This window comes from Schistocerca nitens, chromosome 9, assembly GCF_023898315.1.
Source record: "Schistocerca nitens isolate TAMUIC-IGC-003100 chromosome 9, iqSchNite1.1, whole genome shotgun sequence".
NCBI classification, from domain to species: domain Eukaryota; kingdom Metazoa; phylum Arthropoda; class Insecta; order Orthoptera; family Acrididae; genus Schistocerca; species Schistocerca nitens.
The window spans coordinates 467,545,273-467,567,961 of NC_064622.1; the positions used below are offsets into that span (position 1 = coordinate 467,545,273).

Genomic DNA, 22,689 nt, shown 5'->3' on the forward strand with positions numbered 1-22,689 from the left:
GCGCAGTGGGCAGCGCGTGGCCTCTTCTTAAGGGCGTACGTTCGATCCTCACCTCAGCCATCTCATTTTCTCTCCACGACGGTGAAACGCACAGCATAGCTTTTGCGAGGTAAGGCCGTATTTGCCGTTTATTACCACCTAGGCTTCTTTGCGTCAACGTGAGAGTGTTTGTTTCCAGTTATTACTAATTACAGTTTTACTAGTTGCACTCGAGACTGAAAGCGATGTTTGTGTAGTATGACTTGGGCGCTTTGGGAGTGAGTAAGCGGGATCGTGGCGGCGGACAGAGTTCAGCGTTGGCGCCAGATTCGGCCGTGAAGTTGCGTGGAGGAGAAGTATTTCTCGACGCATACACACGTAGTGGATACTTGAGGTATGTCCGGTATGGTCTAGTGGCTAGGATACCTGGCTTTCACCCAGGAGGCCCGGCTTCGATTCCCGGTACCGGAATGTGAATTTTCTGGGCTGGGATGAGAAAACCTGTCACGGCCGTTTTTCGTCTTCGTGGTGTTGCTGCTCTGGGTTCCAAGTATAAGTTGAGAGAAAGTCAAGAAAAAGAGATACATGCTCACGTGAATGGCGGGGCCGCTTTGAAGGAAGAGGAGATGGTTTTGCGGTTTTGGACTGCTGATGCGACAGTGTTGCGTGGCCCGTTAGCTCAGTGGGCTATAGCGTCGTGCTAGTAACACGGTCATGGGTTCGATCCCTCCACAGGCCATTCCATTTTCTTCGCTAACAGGAAATGCAGTCTTCTGCGAGACTCTGCCAGGCAGATTCCAAAATTACCTGCACATCGAGCTACAAGTCTGAACGTTTCACTCAGTTGTCGTCAACGGCCGGCTCCCTTTCGATTAATGAAGTTAAGCAGAGGTGGGCGTGGTTAGTGATTTGATGGGTGATAGGCGGGAACTCTGCGTGCTATTGGACCTTTCCACTTTCACCCCCACCCTCCCCCTTTTGTGTTACAGTGTTGTTGTGCTATGGTGCCTCCCTCAGCAATTTAAATTACGTTAACGAACATATGATCCAAAATTTAAAGAGGTTGTTTGCAAAAAGAGCGAAAGTTAAGTGCCAGAACGACTTTGGCAATAACACAACCGTACGAATCCACAGATAATTTCTCAAATATCGTAGATAACACCATAGCGAAGCAGTGAGATTTCCGAAATTTGTAAATGAAAATTTTGCTTTTCGTATTGAAAAGGAAAGGTACTCTTGATTACCTTATTTCTCGCAGCCGATTGTCGTACTTCGCCTGTCATATCGGCCCCACTGCCGAGCGGCAGCGAGCGGCAGTCGAGCAAAGTCGGGCCAAGTCGACACACGATGAAGTGAAATCAACTGAAGGACCCGCCCACGTAGCTGGAACGAGGCGAGAGACGAGCAGATATTACTTGGTGCGCGACACTTGGCAATTTCGAGGATCGCATGGTGTTGAACACACACTATTGCGCTACGCAAAAATGACAATGCTCCTGCGGTGGCCGGGAATCGAACCCGGATCAACTGCTTGGAAAGCAACCATGCTGACCGTTACACCACCACCGCACTGCGCTGCAGGCTTCCTGTGTCGTGATCCGTTGCCGCCCCTGCTGCCACCAGAGGCCGAAGCGAATCTGCTGCAGGCGCCCTGCCCGCCAGCACATCCGAACGCTTTGCCACGCTGCTTCCAGGGCGAGGCACCGTAACTAGACGCAGGATTGACTTCCGCTGAGAAGTCCACCGTTTCGTGTTCGGCATGGTGGGAAAAGAATTCTGAAATTAGAACTACTTAGTGAGGCTGGCGGTGGCGAGTATTCCTGTGTGCCTCCCTGGCGCAGTGGGCAGCGCGTGGCCTCTTCTTAAGGGCGTACGTTCGATCCTCACCTCAGCCATCTCATTTTCTCTCCACGACGGTGAAACGCACAGCATAGCTTTTGCGAGGTAAGGCCGTATTTGCCGTTTATTACCACCTAGGCTTCTTTGCGTCAACGTGAGAGTGTTTGTTTCCAGTTATTACTAATTACAGTTTTACTAGTTGCACTCGAGACTGAAAGCGATGTTTGTGTAGTATGACTTGGGCGCTTTGGGAGTGAGTAAGCGGGATCGTGGCGGCGGACAGAGTTCAGCGTTGGCGCCAGATTCGGCCGTGAAGTTGCGTGGAGGAGAAGTATTTCTCGACGCATACACACGTAGTGGATACTTGAGGTATGTCCGGTATGGTCTAGTGGCTAGGATACCTGGCTTTCACCCAGGAGGCCCGGCTTCGATTCCCGGTACCGGAATGTGAATTTTCTGGGCTGGGATGAGAAAACCTGTCACGGCCGTTTTTCGTCTTCGTGGTGTTGCTGCTCTGGGTTCCAAGTATAAGTTGAGAGAAAGTCAAGAAAAAGAGATACATGCTCACGTGAATGGCGGGGCCGCTTTGAAGGAAGAGGAGATGGTTTTGCGGTTTTGGACTGCTGATGCGACAGTGTTGCGTGGCCCGTTAGCTCAGTGGGCTATAGCGTCGTGCTAGTAACACGGTCATGGGTTCGATCCCTCCACAGGCCATTCCATTTTCTTCGCTAACAGGAAATGCAGTCTTCTGCGAGACTCTGCCAGGCAGATTCCAAAATTACCTGCACATCGAGCTACAAGTCTGAACGTTTCACTCAGTTGTCGTCAACGGCCGGCTCCCTTTCGATTAATGAAGTTAAGCAGAGGTGGGCGTGGTTAGTGATTTGATGGGTGATAGGCGGGAACTCTGCGTGCTATTGGACCTTTCCACTTTCACCCCCACCCTCCCCCTTTTGTGTTACAGTGTTGTTGTGCTATGGTGCCTCCCTCAGCAATTTAAATTACGTTAACGAACATATGATCCAAAATTTAAAGAGGTTGTTTGCAAAAAGAGCGAAAGTTAAGTGCCAGAACGACTTTGGCAATAACACAACCGTACGAATCCACAGATAATTTCTCAAATATCGTAGATAACACCATAGCGAAGCAGTGAGATTTCCGAAATTTGTAAATGAAAATTTTGCTTTTCGTATTGAAAAGGAAAGGTACTCTTGATTACCTTATTTCTCGCAGCCGATTGTCGTACTTCGCCTGTCATATCGGCCCCACTGCCGAGCGGCAGCGAGCGGCAGTCGAGCAAAGTCGGGCCAAGTCGACACACGATGAAGTGAAATCAACTGAAGGACCCGCCCACGTAGCTGGAACGAGGCGAGAGACGAGCAGATATTACTTGGTGCGCGACACTTGGCAATTTCGAGGATCGCATGGTGTTGAACACACACTATTGCGCTACGCAAAAATGACAATGCTCCTGCGGTGGCCGGGAATCGAACCCGGATCAACTGCTTGGGAAGCAACCATGCTGACCGTTACACCACCACCGCACTGCGCTGCAGGCTTCCTGTGTCGTGATCCGTTGCCGCCCCTGCTGCCACCAGAGGCCGAAGCGAATCTGCTGCAGGCGCCCTGCCCGCCAGCACATCCGAACGCTTTGCCACGCTGCTTCCAGGGCGAGGCACCGTAACTAGACGCAGGATTGACTTCCGCTGAGAAGTCCACCGTTTCGTGTTCGGCATGGTGGGAAAAGAATTCTGAAATTAGAACTACTTAGTGAGGCTGGCGGTGGGAGTATTCCTGTGTGCCTCCCTGGCGCAGTGGGCAGCGCGTGGCCTCTTCTTAAGGGCGTACGTTCGATCCTCACCTCAGCCATCTCATTTTCTCTCCACGACGGTGAAACGCACAGCATAGCTTTTGCGAGGTAAGGACGTATTTGCCGTTTATTAACACCTAGGCTTCTTTGCGTCAACGTGAGAGTGTTTGTTTCCAGTTATTACTAATTACAGTTTTACTAGTTGCACTCGAGACTGAAAGCGATGTTTGTGTAGTATGACTTGGGCGCTTTGGGAGTGAGTAAGCGGGATCGTGGCGGCGGACAGAGTTCAGCGTTGGCGCCAGATTCGGCCGTGAAGTTGCGTGGAGGAGAAGTATTTCTCGACGCATACACACGTAGTGGATACTTGAGGTATGTCCGGTATGGTCTAGTGGCTAGGATACCTGGCTTTCACCCAGGAGGCCCGGCTTCGATTCCCGGTACCGGAATGTGAATTTTCTGGGCTGGGATGAGAAAACCTGTCACGGCCGTTTTTCGTCTTCGTGGTGTTGCTGCTCTGGGTTCCAAGTATAAGTTGAGAGAAAGTCAAGAAAAAGAGATACATGCTCACGTGAATGGCGGGGCCGCTTTGAAGGAAGAGGAGATGGTTTTGCGGTTTTGGACTGCTGATGCGACAGTGTTGCGTGGCCCGTTAGCTCAGTGGGCTATAGCGTCGTGCTAGTAACACGGTCATGGGTTCGATCCCTCCACAGGCCATTCCATTTTCTTCGCTAACAGGAAATGCAGTCTTCTGCGAGACTCTGCCAGGCAGATTCCAAAATTACCTGCACATCGAGCTACAAGTCTGAACGTTTCACTCAGTTGTCGTCAACGGCCGGCTCCCTTTCGATTAATGAAGTTAAGCAGAGGTGGGCGTGGTTAGTGATTTGATGGGTGATAGGCGGGAACTCTGCGTGCTATTGGACCTTTCCACTTTCACCCCCACCCTCCCCCTTTTGTGTTACAGTGTTGTTGTGCTATGGTGCCTCCCTCAGCAATTTAAATTACGTTAACGAACATATGATCCAAAATTTAAAGAGGTTGTTTGCAAAAAGAGCGAAAGTTAAGTGCCAGAACGACTTTGGCAATAACACAACCGTACGAATCCACAGATAATTTCTCAAATATCGTAGATAACACCATAGCGAAGCAGTGAGATTTCCGAAATTTGTAAATGAAAATTTTGCTTTTCGTATTGAAAAGGAAAGGTACTCTTGATTACCTTATTTCTCGCAGCCGATTGTCGTACTTCGCCTGTCATATCGGCCCCACTGCCGAGCGGCAGCGAGCGGCAGTCGAGCAAAGTCGGGCCAAGTCGACACACGATGAAGTGAAATCAACTGAAGGACCCGCCCACGTAGCTGGAACGAGGCGAGAGACGAGCAGATATTACTTGGTGCGCGACACTTGGCAATTTCGAGGATCGCATGGTGTTGAACACACACTATTGCGCTACGCAAAAATGACAATGCTCCTGCGGGGGCCGGGAATCGAACCCGGATCAACTGCTTGGGAAGCAACCATGCTGACCGTTACACCACCACCGCACTGCGCTGCAGGCTTCCTGTGTCGTGATCCGTTGCCGCCCCTGCTGCCACCAGAGGCCGAAGCGAATCTGCTGCAGGCGCCCTGCCCGCCAGCACATCCGAACGCTTTGCCACGCTGCTTCCAGGGCGAGGCACCGTAACTAGACGCAGGATTGACTTCCGCTGAGAAGTCCACCGTTTCGTGTTCGGCATGGTGGGAAAAGAATTCTGAAATTAGAACTACTTAGTGAGGCTGGCGGTGGCGAGTATTCCTGTGTGCCTCCCTGGCGCAGTGGGCAGCGCGTGGCCTCTTCTTAAGGGCGTACGTTCGATCCTCACCTCAGCCATCTCATTTTCTCTCCACGACGGTGAAACGCACAGCATAGCTTTTGCGAGGTAAGGCCGTATTTGCCGTTTATTACCACCTAGGCTTCTTTGCGTCAACGTGAGAGTGTTTGTTTCCAGTTATTACTAATTACAGTTTTACTAGTTGCACTCGAGACTGAAAGCGATGTTTGTGTAGTATGACTTGGGCGCTTTGGGAGTGAGTAAGCGGGATCGTGGCGGCGGACAGAGTTCAGCGTTGGCGCCAGATTCGGCCGTGAAGTTGCGTGGAGGAGAAGTATTTCTCGACGCATACACACGTAGTGGATACTTGAGGTATGTCCGGTATGGTCTAGTGGCTAGGATACCTGGCTTTCACCCAGGAGGCCCGGCTTCGATTCCCGGTACCGGAATGTGAATTTTCTGGGCTGGGATGAGAAAACCTGTCACGGCCGTTTTTCGTCTTCGTGGTGTTGCTGCTCTGGGTTCCAAGTATAAGTTGAGAGAAAGTCAAGAAAAAGAGATACATGCTCACGTGAATGGCGGGGCCGCTTTGAAGGAAGAGGAGATGGTTTTGCGGTTTTGGACTGCTGATGCGACAGTGTTGCGTGGCCCGTTAGCTCAGTGGGCTATAGCGTCGTGCTAGTAACACGGTCATGGGTTCGATCCCTCCACAGGCCATTCCATTTTCTTCGCTAACAGGAAATGCAGTCTTCTGCGAGACTCTGCCAGGCAGATTCCAAAATTACCTGCACATCGAGCTACAAGTCTGAACGTTTCACTCAGTTGTCGTCAACGGCCGGCTCCCTTTCGATTAATGAAGTTAAGCAGAGGTGGGCGTGGTTAGTGATTTGATGGGTGATAGGCGGGAACTCTGCGTGCTATTGGACCTTTCCACTTTCACCCCCACCCTCCCCCTTTTGTGTTACAGTGTTGTTGTGCTATGGTGCCTCCCTCAGCAATTTAAATTACGTTAACGAACATATGATCCAAAATTTAAAGAGGTTGTTTGCAAAAAGAGCGAAAGTTAAGTGCCAGAACGACTTTGGCAATAACACAACCGTACGAATCCACAGATAATTTCTCAAATATCGTAGATAACACCATAGCGAAGCAGTGAGATTTCCGAAATTTGTAAATGAAAATTTTGCTTTTCGTATTGAAAAGGAAAGGTACTCTTGATTACCTTATTTCTCGCAGCCGATTGTCGTACTTCGCCTGTCATATCGGCCCCACTGCCGAGCGGCAGCGAGCGGCAGTCGAGCAAAGTCGGGCCAAGTCGACACACGATGAAGTGAAATCAACTGAAGGACCCGCCCACGTAGCTGGAACGAGGCGAGAGACGAGCAGATATTACTTGGTGCGCGACACTTGGCAATTTCGAGGATCGCATGGTGTTGAACACACACTATTGCGCTACGCAAAAATGACAATGCTCCTGCGGTGGCCGGGAATCGAACCCGGATCAACTGCTTGGAAAGCAACCATGCTGACCGTTACACCACCACCGCACTGCGCTGCAGGCTTCCTGTGTCGTGATCCGTTGCCGCCCCTGCTGCCACCAGAGGCCGAAGCGAATCTGCTGCAGGCGCCCTGCCCGCCAGCACATCCGAACGCTTTGCCACGCTGCTTCCAGGGCGAGGCACCGTAACTAGACGCAGGATTGACTTCCGCTGAGAAGTCCACCGTTTCGTGTTCGGCATGGTGGGAAAAGAATTCTGAAATTAGAACTACTTAGTGAGGCTGGCGGTGGCGAGTATTCCTGTGTGCCTCCCTGGCGCAGTGGGCAGCGCGTGGCCTCTTCTTAAGGGCGTACGTTCGATCCTCACCTCAGCCATCTCATTTTCTCTCCACGACGGTGAAACGCACAGCATAGCTTTTGCGAGGTAAGGCCGTATTTGCCGTTTATTACCACCTAGGCTTCTTTGCGTCAACGTGAGAGTGTTTGTTTCCAGTTATTACTAATTACAGTTTTACTAGTTGCACTCGAGACTGAAAGCGATGTTTGTGTAGTATGACTTGGGCGCTTTGGGAGTGAGTAAGCGGGATCGTGGCGGCGGACAGAGTTCAGCGTTGGCGCCAGATTCGGCCGTGAAGTTGCGTGGAGGAGAAGTATTTCTCGACGCATACACACGTAGTGGATACTTGAGGTATGTCCGGTATGGTCTAGTGGCTAGGATACCTGGCTTTCACCCAGGAGGCCCGGCTTCGATTCCCGGTACCGGAATGTGAATTTTCTGGGCTGGGATGAGAAAACCTGTCACGGCCGTTTTTCGTCTTCGTGGTGTTGCTGTTCTGGGTTCCAAGTATAAGTTGAGAGAAAGTCAAGAAAAAGAGATACATGCTCACGTGAATGGCGGGGCCGCTTTGAAGGAAGAGGAGATGGTTTTGCGGTTTTGGACTGCTGATGCGACAGTGTTGCGTGGCCCGTTAGCTCAGTGGGCTATAGCGTCGTGCTAGTAACACGGTCATGGGTTCGATCCCTCCACAGGCCATTCCATTTTCTTCGCTAACAGGAAATGCAGTCTTCTGCGAGACTCTGCCAGGCAGATTCCAAAATTACCTGCACATCGAGCTACAAGTCTGAACGTTTCACTCAGTTGTCGTCAACGGCCGGCTCCCTTTCGATTAATGAAGTTAAGCAGAGGTGGGCGTGGTTAGTGATTTGATGGGTGATAGGCGGGAACTCTGCGTGCTATTGGACCTTTCCACTTTCACCCCCACCCTCCCCCTTTTGTGTTACAGTGTTGTTGTGCTATGGTGCCTCCCTCAGCAATTTAAATTACGTTAACGAACATATGATCCAAAATTTAAAGAGGTTGTTTGCAAAAAGAGCGAAAGTTAAGTGCCAGAACGACTTTGGCAATAACACAACCGTACGAATCCACAGATAATTTCTCAAATATCGTAGATAACACCATAGCGAAGCAGTGAGATTTCCGAAATTTGTAAATGAAAATTTTGCTTTTCGTATTGAAAAGGAAAGGTACTCTTGATTACCTTATTTCTCGCAGCCGATTGTCGTACTTCGCCTGTCATATCGGCCCCACTGCCGAGCGGCAGCGAGCGGCAGTCGAGCAAAGTCGGGCCAAGTCGACACACGATGAAGTGAAATCAACTGAAGGACCCGCCCACGTAGCTGGAACGAGGCGAGAGACGAGCAGATATTACTTGGTGCGCGACACTTGGCAATTTCGAGGATCGCATGGTGTTGAACACACACTACTGCGCTACGCAAAAATGACAATGCTCCTGCGGTGGCCGGGAATCGAACCCGGATCAACTGCTTGGGAAGCAACCATGCTGACCGTTACACCACCACCGCACTGCGCTGCAGGCTTCCTGTGTCGTGATCCGTTGCCGCCCCTGCTGCCACCAGAGGCCGAAGCGAATCTGCTGCAGGCGCCCTGCCCGCCAGCACATCCGAACGCTTTGCCACGCTGCTTCCAGGGCGAGGCACCGTAACTAGACGCAGGATTGACTTCCGCTGAGAAGTCCACCGTTTCGTGTTCGGCATGGTGGGAAAAGAATTCTGAAATTAGAACTACTTAGTGAGGCTGGCGGTGGCGAGTATTCCTGTGTGCCTCCCTGGCGCAGTGGGCAGCGCGTGGCCTCTTCTTAAGGGCGTACGTTCGATCCTCACCTCAGCCATCTCATTTTCTCTCCACGACGGTGAAACGCACAGCATAGCTTTTGCGAGGTAAGGACGTATTTGCCGTTTATTAACACCTAGGCTTCTTTGCGTCAACGTGAGAGTGTTTGTTTCCAGTTATTACTAATTACAGTTTTACTAGTTGCACTCGAGACTGAAAGCGATGTTTGTGTAGTATGACTTGGGCGCTTTGGGAGTGAGTAAGCGGGATCGTGGCGGCGGACAGAGTTCAGCGTTGGCGCCAGATTCGGCCGTGAAGTTGCGTGGAGGAGAAGTATTTCTCGACGCATACACACGTAGTGGATACTTGAGGTATGTCCGGTATGGTCTAGTGGCTAGGATACCTGGCTTTCACCCAGGAGGCCCGGCTTCGATTCCCGGTACCGGAATGTGAATTTTCTGGGCTGGGATGAGAAAACCTGTCACGGCCGTTTTTCGTCTTCGTGGTGTTGCTGCTCTGGGTTCCAAGTATAAGTTGAGAGAAAGTCAAGAAAAAGAGATACATGCTCACGTGAATGGCGGGGCCGCTTTGAAGGAAGAGGAGATGGTTTTGCGGTTTTGGACTGCTGATGCGACAGTGTTGCGTGGCCCGTTAGCTCAGTGGGCTATAGCGTCGTGCTAGTAACACGGTCATGGGTTCGATCCCTCCACAGGCCATTCCATTTTCTTCGCTAACAGGAAATGCAGTCTTCTGCGAGACTCTGCCAGGCAGATTCCAAAATTACCTGCACATCGAGCTACAAGTCTGAACGTTTCACTCAGTTGTCGTCAACGGCCGGCTCCCTTTCGATTAATGAAGTTAAGCAGAGGTGGGCGTGGTTAGTGATTTGATGGGTGATAGGCGGGAACTCTGCGTGCTATTGGACCTTTCCACTTTCACCCCCACCCTCCCCCTTTTGTGTTACAGTGTTGTTGTGCTATGGTGCCTCCCTCAGCAATTTAAATTACGTTAACGAACATATGATCCAAAATTTAAAGAGGTTGTTTGCAAAAAGAGCGAAAGTTAAGTGCCAGAACGACTTTGGCAATAACACAACCGTACGAATCCACAGATAATTTCTCAAATATCGTAGATAACACCATAGCGAAGCAGTGAGATTTCCGAAATTTGTAAATGAAAATTTTGCTTTTCGTATTGAAAAGGAAAGGTACTCTTGATTACCTTATTTCTCGCAGCCGATTGTCGTACTTCGCCTGTCATATCGGCCCCACTGCCGAGCGGCAGCGAGCGGCAGTCGAGCAAAGTCGGGCCAAGTCGACACACGATGAAGTGAAATCAACTGAAGGACCCGCCCACGTAGCTGGAACGAGGCGAGAGACGAGCAGATATTACTTGGTGCGCGACACTTGGCAATTTCGAGGATCGCATGGTGTTGAACACACACTATTGCGCTACGCAAAAATGACAATGCTCCTGCGGTGGCCGGGAATCGAACCCGGATCAACTGCTTGGGAAGCAACCATGCTGACCGTTACACCACCACCGCACTGCGCTGCAGGCTTCCTGTGTCGTGATCCGTTGCCGCCCCTGCTGCCACCAGAGGCCGAAGCGAATCTGCTGCAGGCGCCCTGCCCGCCAGCACATCCGAACGCTTTGCCACGCTGCTTCCAGGGCGAGGCACCGTAACTAGACGCAGGATTGACTTCCGCTGAGAAGTCCACCGTTTCGTGTTCGGCATGGTGGGAAAAGAATTCTGAAATTAGAACTACTTAGTGAGGCTGGCGGTGGGAGTATTCCTGTGTGCCTCCCTGGCGCAGTGGGCAGCGCGTGGCCTCTTCTTAAGGGCGTACGTTCGATCCTCACCTCAGCCATCTCATTTTCTCTCCACGACGGTGAAACGCACAGCATAGCTTTTGCGAGGTAAGGACGTATTTGCCGTTTATTAACACCTAGGCTTCTTTGCGTCAACGTGAGAGTGTTTGTTTCCAGTTATTACTAATTACAGTTTTACTAGTTGCACTCGAGACTGAAAGCGATGTTTGTGTAGTATGACTTGGGCGCTTTGGGAGTGAGTAAGCGGGATCGTGGCGGCGGACAGAGTTCAGCGTTGGCGCCAGATTCGGCCGTGAAGTTGCGTGGAGGAGAAGTATTTCTCGACGCATACACACGTAGTGGATACTTGAGGTATGTCCGGTATGGTCTAGTGGCTAGGATACCTGGCTTTCACCCAGGAGGCCCGGCTTCGATTCCCGGTACCGGAATGTGAATTTTCTGGGCTGGGATGAGAAAACCTGTCACGGCCGTTTTTCGTCTTCGTGGTGTTGCTGCTCTGGGTTCCAAGTATAAGTTGAGAGAAAGTCAAGAAAAAGAGATACATGCTCACGTGAATGGCGGGGCCGCTTTGAAGGAAGAGGAGATGGTTTTGCGGTTTTGGACTGCTGATGCGACAGTGTTGCGTGGCCCGTTAGCTCAGTGGGCTATAGCGTCGTGCTAGTAACACGGTCATGGGTTCGATCCCTCCACAGGCCATTCCATTTTCTTCGCTAACAGGAAATGCAGTCTTCTGCGAGACTCTGCCAGGCAGATTCCAAAATTACCTGCACATCGAGCTACAAGTCTGAACGTTTCACTCAGTTGTCGTCAACGGCCGGCTCCCTTTCGATTAATGAAGTTAAGCAGAGGTGGGCGTGGTTAGTGATTTGATGGGTGATAGGCGGGAACTCTGCGTGCTATTGGACCTTTCCACTTTCACCCCCACCCTCCCCCTTTTGTGTTACAGTGTTGTTGTGCTATGGTGCCTCCCTCAGCAATTTAAATTACGTTAACGAACATATGATCCAAAATTTAAAGAGGTTGTTTGCAAAAAGAGCGAAAGTTAAGTGCCAGAACGACTTTGGCAATAACACAACCGTACGAATCCACAGATAATTTCTCAAATATCGTAGATAACACCATAGCGAAGCAGTGAGATTTCCGAAATTTGTAAATGAAAATTTTGCTTTTCGTATTGAAAAGGAAAGGTACTCTTGATTACCTTATTTCTCGCAGCCGATTGTCGTACTTCGCCTGTCATATCGGCCCCACTGCCGAGCGGCAGCGAGCGGCAGTCGAGCAAAGTCGGGCCAAGTCGACACACGATGAAGTGAAATCAACTGAAGGACCCGCCCACGTAGCTGGAACGAGGCGAGAGACGAGCAGATATTACTTGGTGCGCGACACTTGGCAATTTCGAGGATCGCATGGTGTTGAACACACACTATTGCGCTACGCAAAAATGACAATGCTCCTGCGGGGGCCGGGAATCGAACCCGGATCAACTGCTTGGGAAGCAACCATGCTGACCGTTACACCACCACCGCACTGCGCTGCAGGCTTCCTGTGTCGTGATCCGTTGCCGCCCCTGCTGCCACCAGAGGCCGAAGCGAATCTGCTGCAGGCGCCCTGCCCGCCAGCACATCCGAACGCTTTGCCACGCTGCTTCCAGGGCGAGGCACCGTAACTAGACGCAGGATTGACTTCCGCTGAGAAGTCCACCGTTTCGTGTTCGGCATGGTGGGAAAAGAATTCTGAAATTAGAACTACTTAGTGAGGCTGGCGGTGGCGAGTATTCCTGTGTGCCTCCCTGGCGCAGTGGGCAGCGCGTGGCCTCTTCTTAAGGGCGTACGTTCGATCCTCACCTCAGCCATCTCATTTTCTCTCCACGACGGTGAAACGCACAGCATAGCTTTTGCGAGGTAAGGCCGTATTTGCCGTTTATTACCACCTAGGCTTCTTTGCGTCAACGTGAGAGTGTTTGTTTCCAGTTATTACTAATTACAGTTTTACTAGTTGCACTCGAGACTGAAAGCGATGTTTGTGTAGTATGACTTGGGCGCTTTGGGAGTGAGTAAGCGGGATCGTGGCGGCGGACAGAGTTCAGCGTTGGCGCCAGATTCGGCCGTGAAGTTGCGTGGAGGAGAAGTATTTCTCGACGCATACACACGTAGTGGATACTTGAGGTATGTCCGGTATGGTCTAGTGGCTAGGATACCTGGCTTTCACCCAGGAGGCCCGGCTTCGATTCCCGGTACCGGAATGTGAATTTTCTGGGCTGGGATGAGAAAACCTGTCACGGCCGTTTTTCGTCTTCGTGGTGTTGCTGCTCTGGGTTCCAAGTATAAGTTGAGAGAAAGTCAAGAAAAAGAGATACATGCTCACGTGAATGGCGGGGCCGCTTTGAAGGAAGAGGAGATGGTTTTGCGGTTTTGGACTGCTGATGCGACAGTGTTGCGTGGCCCGTTAGCTCAGTGGGCTATAGCGTCGTGCTAGTAACACGGTCATGGGTTCGATCCCTCCACAGGCCATTCCATTTTCTTCGCTAACAGGAAATGCAGTCTTCTGCGAGACTCTGCCAGGCAGATTCCAAAATTACCTGCACATCGAGCTACAAGTCTGAACGTTTCACTCAGTTGTCGTCAACGGCCGGCTCCCTTTCGATTAATGAAGTTAAGCAGAGGTGGGCGTGGTTAGTGATTTGATGGGTGATAGGCGGGAACTCTGCGTGCTATTGGACCTTTCCACTTTCACCCCCACCCTCCCCCTTTTGTGTTACAGTGTTGTTGTGCTATGGTGCCTCCCTCAGCAATTTAAATTACGTTAACGAACATATGATCCAAAATTTAAAGAGGTTGTTTGCAAAAAGAGCGAAAGTTAAGTGCCAGAACGACTTTGGCAATAACACAACCGTACGAATCCACAGATAATTTCTCAAATATCGTAGATAACACCATAGCGAAGCAGTGAGATTTCCGAAATTTGTAAATGAAAATTTTGCTTTTCGTATTGAAAAGGAAAGGTACTCTTGATTACCTTATTTCTCGCAGCCGATTGTCGTACTTCGCCTGTCATATCGGCCCCACTGCCGAGCGGCAGCGAGCGGCAGTCGAGCAAAGTCGGGCCAAGTCGACACACGATGAAGTGAAATCAACTGAAGGACCCGCCCACGTAGCTGGAACGAGGCGAGAGACGAGCAGATATTACTTGGTGCGCGACACTTGGCAATTTCGAGGATCGCATGGTGTTGAACACACACTATTGCGCTACGCAAAAATGACAATGCTCCTGCGGTGGCCGGGAATCGAACCCGGATCAACTGCTTGGAAAGCAACCATGCTGACCGTTACACCACCACCGCACTGCGCTGCAGGCTTCCTGTGTCGTGATCCGTTGCCGCCCCTGCTGCCACCAGAGGCCGAAGCGAATCTGCTGCAGGCGCCCTGCCCGCCAGCACATCCGAACGCTTTGCCACGCTGCTTCCAGGGCGAGGCACCGTAACTAGACGCAGGATTGACTTCCGCTGAGAAGTCCACCGTTTCGTGTTCGGCATGGTGGGAAAAGAATTCTGAAATTAGAACTACTTAGTGAGGCTGGCGGTGGCGAGTATTCCTGTGTGCCTCCCTGGCGCAGTGGGCAGCGCGTGGCCTCTTCTTAAGGGCGTACGTTCGATCCTCACCTCAGCCATCTCATTTTCTCTCCACGACGGTGAAACGCACAGCATAGCTTTTGCGAGGTAAGGCCGTATTTGCCGTTTATTACCACCTAGGCTTCTTTGCGTCAACGTGAGAGTGTTTGTTTCCAGTTATTACTAATTACAGTTTTACTAGTTGCACTCGAGACTGAAAGCGATGTTTGTGTAGTATGACTTGGGCGCTTTGGGAGTGAGTAAGCGGGATCGTGGCGGCGGACAGAGTTCAGCGTTGGCGCCAGATTCGGCCGTGAAGTTGCGTGGAGGAGAAGTATTTCTCGACGCATACACACGTAGTGGATACTTGAGGTATGTCCGGTATGGTCTAGTGGCTAGGATACCTGGCTTTCACCCAGGAGGCCCGGCTTCGATTCCCGGTACCGGAATGTGAATTTTCTGGGCTGGGATGAGAAAACCTGTCACGGCCGTTTTTCGTCTTCGTGGTGTTGCTGTTCTGGGTTCCAAGTATAAGTTGAGAGAAAGTCAAGAAAAAGAGATACATGCTCACGTGAATGGCGGGGCCGCTTTGAAGGAAGAGGAGATGGTTTTGCGGTTTTGGACTGCTGATGCGACAGTGTTGCGTGGCCCGTTAGCTCAGTGGGCTATAGCGTCGTGCTAGTAACACGGTCATGGGTTCGATCCCTCCACAGGCCATTCCATTTTCTTCGCTAACAGGAAATGCAGTCTTCTGCGAGACTCTGCCAGGCAGATTCCAAAATTACCTGCACATCGAGCTACAAGTCTGAACGTTTCACTCAGTTGTCGTCAACGGCCGGCTCCCTTTCGATTAATGAAGTTAAGCAGAGGTGGGCGTGGTTAGTGATTTGATGGGTGATAGGCGGGAACTCTGCGTGCTATTGGACCTTTCCACTTTCACCCCCACCCTCCCCCTTTTGTGTTACAGTGTTGTTGTGCTATGGTGCCTCCCTCAGCAATTTAAATTACGTTAACGAACATATGATCCAAAATTTAAAGAGGTTGTTTGCAAAAAGAGCGAAAGTTAAGTGCCAGAACGACTTTGGCAATAACACAACCGTACGAATCCACAGATAATTTCTCAAATATCGTAGATAACACCATAGCGAAGCAGTGAGATTTCCGAAATTTGTAAATGAAAATTTTGCTTTTCGTATTGAAAAGGAAAGGTACTCTTGATTACCTTATTTCTCGCAGCCGATTGTCGTACTTCGCCTGTCATATCGGCCCCACTGCCGAGCGGCAGCGAGCGGCAGTCGAGCAAAGTCGGGCCAAGTCGACACACGATGAAGTGAAATCAACTGAAGGACCCGCCCACGTAGCTGGAACGAGGCGAGAGACGAGCAGATATTACTTGGTGCGCGACACTTGGCAATTTCGAGGATCGCATGGTGTTGAACACACACTATTGCGCTACGCAAAAATGACAATGCTCCTGCGGTGGCCGGGAATCGAACCCGGATCAACTGCTTGGAAAGCAACCATGCTGACCGTTACACCACCACCGCACTGCGCTGCAGGCTTCCTGTGTCGTGATCCGTTGCCGCCCCTGCTGCCACCAGAGGCCGAAGCGAATCTGCTGCAGGCGCCCTGCCCGCCAGCACATCCGAACGCTTTGCCACGCTGCTTCCAGGGCGAGGCACCGTAACTAGACGCAGGATTGACTTCCGCTGAGAAGTCCACCGTTTCGTGTTCGGCATGGTGGGAAAAGAATTCTGAAATTAGAACTACTTAGTGAGGCTGGCGGTGGCGAGTATTCCTGTGTGCCTCCCTGGCGCAGTGGGCAGCGCGTGGCCTCTTCTTAAGGGCGTACGTTCGATCCTCACCTCAGCCATCTCATTTTCTCTCCACGACGGTGAAACGCACAGCATAGCTTTTGCGAGGTAAGGCCGTATTTGCCGTTTATTACCACCTAGGCTTCTTTGCGTCAACGTGAGAGTGTTTGTTTCCAGTTATTACTAATTACAGTTTTACTAGTTGCACTCGAGACTGAAAGCGATGTTTGTGTAGTATGACTTGGGCGCTTTGGGAGTGAGTAAGCGGGATCGTGGCGGCGGACAGAGTTCAGCGTTGGCGCCAGATTCGGCCGTGAAGTTGCGTGGAGGAGAAGTATTTCTCGACGCATACACACGTAGTGGATACTTGAGGTATGTCCGGTATGGTCTAGTGGCTAGGATACCTGGCTTTCACCCAGGAGGCCCGGCTTCGATTCCCGGTACCGGAATGTGAATTTTCTGGGCTGGGATGAGAAAACCTGTCACGGCCGTTTTTCGTCTTCGTGGTGTTGCTGCTCTGGGTTCCAAGTATAAGTTGAGAGAAAGTCAAGAAAAAGAGATACATGCTCACGTGAATGGCGGGGCCGCTTTGAAGGAAGAGGAGATGGTTTTGCGGTTTTGGACTGCTGATGCGACAGTGTTGCGTGGCCCGTTAGCTCAGTGGGCTATAGCGTCGTGCTAGTAACACGGTCATGGGTTCGATCCCTCCACAGGCCATTCCATTTTCTTCGCTAACAGGAAATGCAGTCTTCTGCGAGACTCTGCCAGGCAGATTCCAAAATTACCTGCACATCGAGCTACAAGTCTGAACGTTTCACTCAGTTGTCGTCAACGGCCGGCTCCCTTTCGATTAATGAAGTTAAGCAGAGGTGGGCGTGGTTAGTGATTTGATGGGTGATAGGCGGGAACTCTGCGTGCTATTGGACCTTTCCACTTTCACCCCCACCCTCCCCCTTTTGTGTTACAGTGTTGTTGTGCTATGGTGCCTCCCTCAGCAATTTAAATTACGTTAACGAACATATGATCCAAAATTTAAAGAGGTTGTTTGCAAAAAGAGCGAAAGTTAAGTGCCAGAACGACTTTGGCAATAACACAACCGTACGAATCCACAGATAATTTCTCAAATATCGTAGATAACACCATAGCGAAGCAGTGAGATTTCCGAAATTTGTAAATGAAAATTTTGCTTTTCGTATTGAAAAGGAAAGGTACTCTTGATTACCTTATTTCTCGCAGCCGATTGTCGTACTTCGCCTGTCATATCGGCCCCACTGCCGAGCGGCAGCGAGCGGCAGTCGAGCAAAGTCGGGCCAAGTCGACACACGATGAAGTGAAATCAACTGAAGGACCCGCCCACGTAGCTGGAACGAGGCGAGAGACGAGCAGATATTACTTGGTGCACGACACTTGGCAATTTCGAGGATCGCATGGTGTTGAACACACACTATTGCGCTACGCAAAAATGACAATGCTCCTGCGGTGGCCGGGAATCGGACCCGGATCAACTGCTTGGGAAGCAACCATGCTGACCGTTACACCACCACCGCACTGCGCTGCAGGCTTCCTGTGTCGTGATCCGTTGCCGCCCCTGCTGCCACCAGAGGCCGAAGCGAATCTGCTGCAGGCGCCCTGCCCGCCAGCACATCCGAACGCTTTGCCACGCTGCTTCCAGGGCGAGGCACCGTAACTAGACGCAGGATTGACTTCCGCTGAGAAGTCCACCGTTTCGTGTTCGGCATGGTAGGAAAAGAATTCTGAAATTAGAACTACTTAGTGAGGCTGGCGGTGGCGAGTATTCCTGTGTGCCTCCCTGGCGCAGTGGGCAGCGCGTGGCCTCTTCTTAAGGGCGTACGTTCGATCCTCACCTCAGCCATCTCATTTTCTCTCCACGACGGTGAAACGCACAGCATAGCTTTTGCGAGGTAAGGCCGTATTTGCCGTTTATTACCACCTAGGCTTCTTTGCGTCAACGTGAGAGTGTTTGTTTCCAGTTATTACTAATTACAGTTTTACTAGTTGCACTCGAGACTGAAAGCGATGTTTGTGTAGTATGACTTGGGCGCTTTGGGAGTGATTAAGCGGGATCGTGGCGGCGGACAGAGTTCAGCGTTGGCGCCAGATTCGGCCGTGAAGTTGCGTGGAGGAGAAGTATTTCTCGACGCATACACACGTAGTGGATACTTGAGGTATGTCCGGTATGGTCTAGTGGCTAGGATACCTGGCTTTCACCCAGGAGGCCCGGCTTCGATTCCCGGTACCGGAATGTGAATTTTCTGGGCTGGGATGAGAAAACCTGTCACGGCCGTTTTTCGTCTTCGTGGTGTTGCTGCTCTGGATTCCAAGTATAAGTTGAGAGAAAGTCAAGAAAAAGAGATACATGCTCACGTGAATGGCGGGGCCGCTTTGAAGGAAGAGGAGATGGTTTTGCGGTTTTGGACTGCTGATGCGACAGTGTTGCGTGGCCCGTTAGCTCAGTGGGCTATAGCGTCGTGCTAGTAACACGGTCATGGGTTCGATCCCTCCACAGGCCATTCCATTTTCTTCGCTAACAGGAAATGCAGTCTTCTGCGAGACTCTGCCAGGCAGATTCCAAAATTACCTGCACATCGAGCTACAAGTCTGAACGTTTCACTCAGTTGTCGTCAACGGCCGGCTCCCTTTCGATTAATGAAGTTAAGCAGAGGTGGGCGTGGTTAGTGATTTGATGGGTGATAGGCGGGAACTCTGCGTGCTATTGGACCTTTCCACTTTCACCCCCACCCTCCCCCTTTTGTGTTACAGTGTTGTTGTGCTATGGTGCCTCCCTCAGCAATTTAAATTACGTTAACGAACATATGATCCAAAATTTAAAGAGGTTGTTTGCAAAAAGAGCGAAAGTTAAGTGCCAGAACGACTTTGGCAATAACACAACCGTACGAATCCACAGATAATTTCTCAAATATCGTAGATAACACCATAGCGAAGCAGTGAGATTTCCGAAATTTGTAAATGAAAATTTTGCTTTTCGTATTGAAAAGGAAAGGTACTCTTGATTACCTTATTTCTCGCAGCCGATTGTCGTACTTCGCCTGTCATATCGGCCCCACTGCCGAGCGGCAGCGAGCGGCAGTCGAGCAAAGTCGGGCCAAGTCGACACACGATGAAGTGAAATCAACTGAAGGACCCGCCCACGTAGCTGGAACGAGGCGAGAGACGAGCAGATATTACTTGGTGCGCGACACTTGGCAATTTCGAGGATCGCATGGTGTTGAACACACACTATTGCGCTACGCAAAAATGACAATGCTCCTGCGGTGGCCGGGAATCGAACCCGGATCAACTGCTTGGGAAGCAACCATGCTGACCGTTACACCACCACCGCACTGCGCTGCAGGCTTCCTGTGTCGTGATCCGTTGCCGCCCCTGCTGCCACCAGAGGCCGAAGCGAATCTGCTGCAGGCGCCCTGCCCGCCAGCACATCCGAACGCTTTGCCACGCTGCTTCCAGGGCGAGGCACCGTAACTAGACGCAGGATTGACTTCCGCTGAGAAGTCCACCGTTTCGTGTTCGGCATGGTGGGAAAAGAATTCTGAAATTAGAACTACTTAGTGAGGCTGGCGGTGGCGAGTATTCCTGTGTGCCTCCCTGGCGCAGTGGGCAGCGCGTGGCCTCTTCTTAAGGGCGTACGTTCGATCCTCACCTCAGCCATCTCATTTTCTCTCCACGACGGTGAAACGCACAGCATAGCTTTTGCGAGGTAAGGCCGTATTTGCCGTTTATTACCACCTAGGCTTCTTTGCGTCAACGTGAGAGTGTTTGTTTCCAGTTATTACTAATTACAGTTTTACTAGTTGCACTCGAGACTGAAAGCGATGTTTGTGTAGTATGACTTGGGCGCTTTGGGAGTGAGTAAGCGGGATCGTGGCGGCGGACAGAGTTCAGCGTTGGCGCCAGATTCGGCCGTGAAGTTGCGTGGAGGAGAAGTATTTCTCGACGCATACACACGTAGTGGATACTTGAGGTATGTCCGGTATGGTCTAGTGGCTAGGATACCTGGCTTTCACCCAGGAGGCCCGGCTTCGATTCCCGGTACCGGAATGTGAATTTTCTGGGCTGGGATGAGAAAACCTGTCACGGCCGTTTTTCGTCTTCGTGGTGTTGCTGCTCTGGGTTCCAAGTATAAGTTGAGAGAAAGTCAAGAAAAAGAGATACATGCTCACGTGAATGGCGGGGCCGCTTTGAAGGAAGAGGAGATGGTTTTGCGGTTTTGGACTGCTGATGCGACAGTGTTGCGTGGCCCGTTAGCTCAGTGGGCTATAGCGTCGTGCTAGTAACACGGTCATGGGTTCGATCCCTCCACAGGCCATTCCATTTTCTTCGCTAACAGGAAATGCAGTCTTCTGCGAGACTCTGCCAGGCAGATTCCAAAATTACCTGCACATCGAGCTACAAGTCTGAACGTTTCACTCAGTTGTCGTCAACGGCCGGCTCCCTTTCGATTAATGAAGTTAAGCAGAGGTGGGCGTGGTTAGTGATTTGATGGGTGATAGGCGGGAACTCTGCGTGCTATTGGACCTTTCCACTTTCACCCCCACCCTCCCCCTTTTGTGTTACAGTGTTGTTGTGCTATGGTGCCTCCCTCAGCAATTTAAATTACGTTAACGAACATATGATCCAAAATTTAAAGAGGTTGTTTGCAAAAAGAGCGAAAGTTAAGTGCCAGAACGACTTTGGCAATAACACAACCGTACGAATCCACAGATAATTTCTCAAATATCGTAGATAACACCATAGCGAAGCAGTGAGATTTCCGAAATTTGTAAATGAAAATTTTGCTTTTCGTATTGAAAAGGAAAGGTACTCTTGATTACCTTATTTCTCGCAGCCGATTGTCGTACTTCGCCTGTCATATCGGCCCCACTGCCGAGCGGCAGCGAGCGGCAGTCGAGCAAAGTCGGGCCAAGTCGACACACGATGAAGTGAAATCAACTGAAGGACCCGCCCACGTAGCTGGAACGAGGCGAGAGACGAGCAGATATTACTTGGTGCGCGACACTTGGCAATTTCGAGGATCGCATGGTGTTGAACACACACTATTGCGCTACGCAAAAATGACAATGCTCCTGCGGTGGCCGGGGCTTGGGAAGCAACCATGCTGACCGTTACACCACCACCGCACTGCGCTGCAGGCTTCCTGTGTCGTGATCCGTTGCCGCCCCTGCTGCCACCAGAGGCCGAAGCGAATCTGCTGCAGGCGCCCTGCCCGCCAGCACATCCGAACGCTTTGCCACGCTGCTTCCAGGGCGAGGCACCGTAACTAGACGCAGGATTGACTTCCGCTGAGAAGTCCACCGTTTCGTGTTCGGCATGGTGGGAAAAGAATTCTGAAATTAGAACTACTTAGTGAGGCTGGCGGTGGCGAGTATTCCTGTGTGCCTCCCTGGCGCAGTGGGCAGCGCGTGGCCTCTTCTTAAGGGCGTACGTTCGATCCTCACCTCAGCCATCTCATTTTCTCTCCATGACGGTGAAACGCACAGCATAGCTTTTGCGAGGTAAGGCCGTATTTGCCGTTTATTACCACCTAGGCTTCTTTGCGTCAACGTGAGAGTGTTTGTTTCCAGTTATTACTAATTACAGTTTTGCTAGTTGCACTCGAGACTGAAAGCGATGTTTGTGTAGTATGACTTGGGCGCTTTGGGAGTGAGTAAGCGGGATCGTGGCGGCGGACAGAGTTCAGCGTTGGCGCCAGATTCGGCCGTGAAGTTGCGTGGAGGAGAAGTATTTCTCGACGCATACACACGTAGTGGATACTTGAGGTATGTCCGGTATGGTCTAGTGGCTAGGATACCTGGCTTTCACCCAGGAGGCCCGGCTTCGATTCCCGGTACCGGAATGTGAATTTTCTGGGCTGGGATGAGAAAACCTGTCACGGCCGTTTTTCGTCTTCGTGGTGTTGCTGCTCTGGGTTCCAAGTATAAGTTGAGAGAAAGTCAAGAAAAAGAGATACATGCTCACGTGAATGGCGGGGCCGCTTTGAAGGAAGAGGAGATGGTTTTGCGGTTTTGGACTGCTGATGCGACAGTGTTGCGTGGCCCGTTAGCTCAGTGGGCTATAGCGTCGTGCTAGTAACACGGTCATGGGTTCGATCCCTCCACAGGCCATTCCATTTTCTTCGCTAACAGGAAATGCAGTCTTCTGCGAGACTCTGCCAGGCAGATTCCAAAATTACCTGCACATCGAGCTACAAGTCTGAACGTTTCACTCAGTTGTCGTCAACGGCCGGCTCCCTTTCGATTAATGAAGTTAAGCAGAGGTGGGCGTGGTTAGTGATTTGATGGGTGATAGGCGGGAACTCTGCGTGCTATTGGACCTTTCCACTTTCACC

The 22,689-nt window shown here is 51.1% G+C and overlaps 24 non-coding genes across 24 annotated transcripts; 13 read left to right on the plus strand and 11 right to left on the minus strand.

Annotated features, from left to right (window-relative positions):
- The first annotated feature begins 378 nt into the window (after positions 1 to 378).
- On the plus strand, positions 379 to 450 carry Trnae-uuc (transfer RNA glutamic acid (anticodon UUC)). Its single transcript has one exon. It is a non-coding gene; the product is annotated as a tRNA-Glu (tRNA).
- Positions 451 to 1,476: 1,026 nt separating this feature from the next.
- Trnag-ucc (transfer RNA glycine (anticodon UCC)) lies at positions 1,477 to 1,548 on the minus strand. The gene has a single exon. It is a non-coding gene; the product is annotated as a tRNA-Gly (tRNA).
- Positions 1,549 to 2,192: 644 nt separating this feature from the next.
- Trnae-uuc (transfer RNA glutamic acid (anticodon UUC)) lies at positions 2,193 to 2,264 on the plus strand. The gene has a single exon. It is a non-coding gene; the product is annotated as a tRNA-Glu (tRNA).
- A 1,026-nt stretch (positions 2,265 to 3,290) lies between these two features.
- Trnag-ccc (transfer RNA glycine (anticodon CCC)) lies at positions 3,291 to 3,362 on the minus strand. Its single transcript has one exon. It is a non-coding gene; the product is annotated as a tRNA-Gly (tRNA).
- A 643-nt stretch (positions 3,363 to 4,005) lies between these two features.
- Trnae-uuc (transfer RNA glutamic acid (anticodon UUC)) lies at positions 4,006 to 4,077 on the plus strand. Its single transcript has one exon. It is a non-coding gene; the product is annotated as a tRNA-Glu (tRNA).
- Positions 4,078 to 5,103: 1,026 nt separating this feature from the next.
- Positions 5,104 to 5,175, minus strand: Trnag-ccc (transfer RNA glycine (anticodon CCC)). The gene has a single exon. It is a non-coding gene; the product is annotated as a tRNA-Gly (tRNA).
- Positions 5,176 to 5,819: 644 nt separating this feature from the next.
- Trnae-uuc (transfer RNA glutamic acid (anticodon UUC)) lies at positions 5,820 to 5,891 on the plus strand. The gene has a single exon. It is a non-coding gene; the product is annotated as a tRNA-Glu (tRNA).
- Positions 5,892 to 6,917: 1,026 nt separating this feature from the next.
- Trnag-ucc (transfer RNA glycine (anticodon UCC)) lies at positions 6,918 to 6,989 on the minus strand. Its single transcript has one exon. It is a non-coding gene; the product is annotated as a tRNA-Gly (tRNA).
- A 644-nt stretch (positions 6,990 to 7,633) lies between these two features.
- Trnae-uuc (transfer RNA glutamic acid (anticodon UUC)) lies at positions 7,634 to 7,705 on the plus strand. The gene has a single exon. It is a non-coding gene; the product is annotated as a tRNA-Glu (tRNA).
- Positions 7,706 to 8,731: 1,026 nt separating this feature from the next.
- Positions 8,732 to 8,803, minus strand: Trnag-ccc (transfer RNA glycine (anticodon CCC)). The gene has a single exon. It is a non-coding gene; the product is annotated as a tRNA-Gly (tRNA).
- A 644-nt stretch (positions 8,804 to 9,447) lies between these two features.
- On the plus strand, positions 9,448 to 9,519 carry Trnae-uuc (transfer RNA glutamic acid (anticodon UUC)). Its single transcript has one exon. It is a non-coding gene; the product is annotated as a tRNA-Glu (tRNA).
- A 1,026-nt stretch (positions 9,520 to 10,545) lies between these two features.
- Positions 10,546 to 10,617, minus strand: Trnag-ccc (transfer RNA glycine (anticodon CCC)). Its single transcript has one exon. It is a non-coding gene; the product is annotated as a tRNA-Gly (tRNA).
- Positions 10,618 to 11,260: 643 nt separating this feature from the next.
- On the plus strand, positions 11,261 to 11,332 carry Trnae-uuc (transfer RNA glutamic acid (anticodon UUC)). Its single transcript has one exon. It is a non-coding gene; the product is annotated as a tRNA-Glu (tRNA).
- Positions 11,333 to 12,358: 1,026 nt separating this feature from the next.
- Positions 12,359 to 12,430, minus strand: Trnag-ccc (transfer RNA glycine (anticodon CCC)). Its single transcript has one exon. It is a non-coding gene; the product is annotated as a tRNA-Gly (tRNA).
- A 644-nt stretch (positions 12,431 to 13,074) lies between these two features.
- Trnae-uuc (transfer RNA glutamic acid (anticodon UUC)) lies at positions 13,075 to 13,146 on the plus strand. Its single transcript has one exon. It is a non-coding gene; the product is annotated as a tRNA-Glu (tRNA).
- Positions 13,147 to 14,172: 1,026 nt separating this feature from the next.
- On the minus strand, positions 14,173 to 14,244 carry Trnag-ucc (transfer RNA glycine (anticodon UCC)). Its single transcript has one exon. It is a non-coding gene; the product is annotated as a tRNA-Gly (tRNA).
- A 644-nt stretch (positions 14,245 to 14,888) lies between these two features.
- On the plus strand, positions 14,889 to 14,960 carry Trnae-uuc (transfer RNA glutamic acid (anticodon UUC)). The gene has a single exon. It is a non-coding gene; the product is annotated as a tRNA-Glu (tRNA).
- A 1,026-nt stretch (positions 14,961 to 15,986) lies between these two features.
- Trnag-ucc (transfer RNA glycine (anticodon UCC)) lies at positions 15,987 to 16,058 on the minus strand. Its single transcript has one exon. It is a non-coding gene; the product is annotated as a tRNA-Gly (tRNA).
- Positions 16,059 to 16,702: 644 nt separating this feature from the next.
- Trnae-uuc (transfer RNA glutamic acid (anticodon UUC)) lies at positions 16,703 to 16,774 on the plus strand. The gene has a single exon. It is a non-coding gene; the product is annotated as a tRNA-Glu (tRNA).
- Positions 16,775 to 17,800: 1,026 nt separating this feature from the next.
- Trnag-ccc (transfer RNA glycine (anticodon CCC)) lies at positions 17,801 to 17,872 on the minus strand. Its single transcript has one exon. It is a non-coding gene; the product is annotated as a tRNA-Gly (tRNA).
- A 644-nt stretch (positions 17,873 to 18,516) lies between these two features.
- Trnae-uuc (transfer RNA glutamic acid (anticodon UUC)) lies at positions 18,517 to 18,588 on the plus strand. Its single transcript has one exon. It is a non-coding gene; the product is annotated as a tRNA-Glu (tRNA).
- Positions 18,589 to 19,614: 1,026 nt separating this feature from the next.
- Trnag-ccc (transfer RNA glycine (anticodon CCC)) lies at positions 19,615 to 19,686 on the minus strand. Its single transcript has one exon. It is a non-coding gene; the product is annotated as a tRNA-Gly (tRNA).
- A 644-nt stretch (positions 19,687 to 20,330) lies between these two features.
- Trnae-uuc (transfer RNA glutamic acid (anticodon UUC)) lies at positions 20,331 to 20,402 on the plus strand. The gene has a single exon. It is a non-coding gene; the product is annotated as a tRNA-Glu (tRNA).
- Positions 20,403 to 22,125: 1,723 nt separating this feature from the next.
- Positions 22,126 to 22,197, plus strand: Trnae-uuc (transfer RNA glutamic acid (anticodon UUC)). Its single transcript has one exon. It is a non-coding gene; the product is annotated as a tRNA-Glu (tRNA).
- The last annotated feature ends 492 nt before the right edge of the window (positions 22,198 to 22,689 follow it).